Raw genomic sequence first — 4,430 nt, 5'->3', positions numbered from 1 at the left:
TTGTGGCGAACAAAGAGGTAGAAGCTGATAGCTCGGTCCAAGCGTCACTTTCGTGCACTAATACACTTGCAATAACAGCACATGCAGGGCAGTGGTGTCACCACGGTCCCAATGCCTATACTTCAAGCTATGTTCGAAAAAGCTAACCAACTTCTACGGAGACGCGACAACGTCATCCCAAAGCCTGGGGCAACTGACGGGTCATACATCGTCGCTGGAAATAGTAATACCATCCACGTCATCACCCCTGGAAAGGGTGGGTGTCTGAAATGTGATAGGAATTGCGTTAATAGCTCAACAAGAATATGTGAACACGTCTTAGCAGTTGCACAGGTGCGTGAAAAATTGACTGAATTTTTAGAGTGGTACCGCAGATCAAAAAGAGGACCAAACATGCTTGAGATGACACTTGGTAGTGCTCCGAAAAATGCGGGAAGAAAGCCGAGCACGCGGAAAAGGACTAATAAGAAAAAGCCTCCTGTGACTCAAGTTGTGGACCTGCTTGAAGAAGTCACCACTGAAGCAGTTGAAACTCCGTCTCAAATACCTCACGACGTTTATCGAGCATCCCAAATCCCTAACCGCCCTAGTCCAGTATTTCATTTACCTCCCGTCGTGTCTGGTAGTAGAGGGCCTCGAGCTCCTCAGTTTAACCCACCAATTCCACCACCAATGATATATGGACTCCCTCAGACTGCCCCACAGCATTTAGCTTATCAATCACCTTCCACGTTTTCCGGATCCCCGCAAGTTCCCCAACAACACCCATCAACTCAAATACATTCCACAAGTCCGCAAAACCCCTCGTCATTCGGGCTCAAATGGGTTTTAGGGACAACAGTTTCACGCTGTTATGGGTGCGGAGGAGACATCCAGAACCCTCCACAAACTGTTGCAGACAATTTAGTCGTCGTCCATAAAGACATACGCCAATACCGTGATCGGAACACCGGGTAACTTCAATCTACAAGAGAGCCGCAAAATGTTCATTTCCACCTCAGATATGCTTGTATCAGGATGCGATACCCAAACTTCACCAGCAACGCCCTTGTCATTTCCCAAGATTTCGCCCGTTATTTTCGATCAGAGCATATTGAGAGACTTACTAATGAGTTTGGTTTAGACGTTAATAACTGAACCGTGAAACCTTAAGAACTATATATCTTTTGACAATGAATATAAGTATTTGTATCGACTATTGACATTGATTATTAGGTTTGATAACTTCGGTTGTGTTAATGCATGAAAAAATGCGAATGTTATGTTATGTTACGTTATGTTCTTCCAACGTCATAATTATGCAAAAACTTTTAGGTACTGGTATTTAATGAAGTTCCACCATAGTGTCTAACGCAGAAACTTTAAAAGTTTCAATCGAAAATTATCCTTTTGAAACTTTTTATGACCGATTCTTCTGCAAATATTTAGGTCCTCCATTTCCTAATTTTATGACCAGATAATGCATTATTTATTAGTAGGTTGTCATACTTTGATATGTTGTGTTACTGGACTGCGGTCGAAAAAGTCTAATATTATTCTTTTTAAACACAACTGCCATGGTACTTTTACATTGGGATGATTAATTGTTAAAAATTTGCTGGGTGAATATAATATTCCCCGATATTCCCCGACATTCCCCGTTATTCCCCGATATTCCCCCATTCCCCGATATTCCCCGTTATTCCCCGATATTCCCCGTTATTCCCCCATTCCCCGTTATTCCCCGTTATTCCCCCATTCCCCGTTATTCCCCGATATTCCCCCATTCCCCGTTATTCCCCGTTATTCCCCCATTCCCCGTTATTCCCCGATATTCCCCCATTCCCCGATATTCCCCCATTCCCCGTTATTCCCCCATTCCCCGATATTCCCCGTTATTCCCCCATTCCCCGATATTCCTTCATTCCCCGATATTCCCCGTTATTCCCCCATTCCCCCTTTTAAAGATAGTCTACCAAGGCAGGATTACGCACAACATGCTTTTTACGATTTCAGAAGATAAAATATTAGGGAGTGTCAAGCGGAATTTACTATTGTTGCGAAGGATAATTTTGCATTTTTTTTCAGCACATGCATGGGAACTGATTCAAGGTATTTTGAGGTAGAAAAAAAATTTGTGATATATGACTAAGATTAGTGTTAGACCTGGGATTATGTACCGACTTTTGAAATAGTCAACAAATGATTAATACGGCTGAAAATGCCAGATGATTAGATCAGTATGTACGGAGAAAGGTTGTTACGTGTTTGTGCAGTGTGCAAAGCGCAATGGTGTATAAAGTTTATATTTTCAACTAAACTAGATGTAATCGTGACAGAGATTCCATATTTCACATATTCTGGTGTTAAAATATCACGGAGAGAAATTGTTGTATTTTATGGTATTTTTACATCGACGTAAAATCCTCGTACGTGATCCAAGTTCTCTGGCATTTTCATGCATGCAGGCGTATTCATTTGTTCACATGCTATTCATGCGCTTCAATGCTCCGACATGTATGCAGTAATCATGCCAAAAACATGCTCTGATAAATGACTATGCTGTCTGTATCAGTACGAATTCGTTAGTCATTACTTCTTTAATTCATTAGTTCATAATATACTCTTTCCTTACTTCAGGATTTCTTCTTGCGCAGTAACTATTAGCGGCAAACTTAAAGTACAAATCCATCAATGGCGAATCCGTTTCTTTATACCGATATCCTCGGTCGGAGAGGCTAGAGATTCTCATCTTCTTGCTTTTTGAAACCATAGTGCTCAAAACTAGACGCACGAGTGTACAAACCGCTCTAACAAATCTTTAAGGTTTAGAAATGAAGCGAGGATGTGAAAACGATGCCATATGTAAACATGCAAGGATAATTCATTTAAGTCAAAAAGTCTGATCAAGCCACGTTGCGACTTCCACGTGCTTTAGAATCGGATTATAATTATATCGGAGGCCGGTGTGTATAGGAAGATCATAATTTCATGAGATAAACTTTTCAACAGCTGAAAACGTCCTTCACATTGATGTGTTTGAGAAAGGTAGCTACGTACAGAATAAGCTTATATAATTGCAGAATTGTTCTTCTTAAGTTTGTTTAGAAACCGGGGCATGTTGTTGAATTAGGACAGCATGCATGGAGATAATACAATGCACAGTACGAATCGAGATATGAAGATAAAACATTAATGCATATACGAGCAAGAAAGTTAATAATCGACAATAGGGGGATATTTGTTGCGCAAAGTCCCAGAAAATGCCAACATTTTGCGACATGAGGACTGTGTTTCATTTGCTAAATTAAAAAGCCGCTATTTTATTTTACCGGAATCTGCAGAGCTCTTTGGCCGAATGCCTCAGTTTTGTAGAACATTCGGGGGGCAACTGCCCTCATACCTCGCAAACCTAGAGTAAGTATATATAGCTAATTAAATAAAGGTTTAAACCACAGTAAATGCATACCCCTAGACAGTGAAAATATTATAGTCTTCAAAGTCAGTTATGATTTTATAATTATATTACTTTAGAGTTGGAAAAATTAAAGCTTATAAACGTATGGGAGGGGGGTGTGAGGGTTTGGTAAGGTGTACGTCTATTTTCGGGGAAAATATTCGGACTTTTGAGCAAAAACATTCGATTATATTCTATATATTATATTCCAAACAGATCAATCGTCATCTCCATTATGCCCTAGTTTTATCGTCGATACGGAGTTACAAAAGATTGGGGCTTTCGTAAGTTTTCATGAAACGGAAAAAAAACGATGATGTTACGTTATACGATCTGATCAAGAAAAATTCATTTTCAAAATTCAGGTGACTAAGAAAACTTGCCTTAGCCCCGCATGTGAGACACTGAACCGTACGTAAGAGAGTGCATGGAGAAAATTCGATTCCATGAGAGCATGTATTTAAAACATACCACTTCAAATTTGTCTCCACGAAGTCGGAGAAATATCGTTGGCCGTAGGGAGATGGAGTGACCTAAATGTGAAGTTGTAAAAGTTGAAATAGCGTGGGAATATTTAGTCTTGGGGCTCATCCCCAGAGAATGTTTTGGTATTTTTTTGGTCTTTTTGATTCTTGCATGGTTTCTTGAGGAAAGAACAAGGGGGCGGACTGAAAGGTATTTCTTTCAAACTTATCTTTTAAAAAAGGCCTGGTAGCTGTCAGGAAGCAACAATGCAGGGTAAATGGTACGGTAATGTGAGCTAAACATCAGACGTTCTTAGCACAATTGAAACGTTTGTATGACTATTAAAAGGTCTAGACCGCATAATCAATGTAATTCTCGTTTATTCCAAGCAAAAGATGTGGCTATGGTGACGTCAAGCTGATCTCGTCGTAAAAATAGTATTGTTTAACGACGTTAGAATTCGATATGTAAAAATATCATTCACCAGATAAAATATTAAATATGATTTAATATGTAACTTGTTTTTTAA

The sequence above is a fragment of the Dendronephthya gigantea genome, unplaced genomic scaffold (genome assembly GCF_004324835.1).
Source record: "Dendronephthya gigantea isolate DGI-Jeju-01 unplaced genomic scaffold, DenGig_1.0 000489F, whole genome shotgun sequence".
NCBI lineage: Eukaryota > Metazoa > Cnidaria > Anthozoa > Malacalcyonacea > Nephtheidae > Dendronephthya > Dendronephthya gigantea.
Note: the sequence above shows the minus strand (reverse complement) of the source record.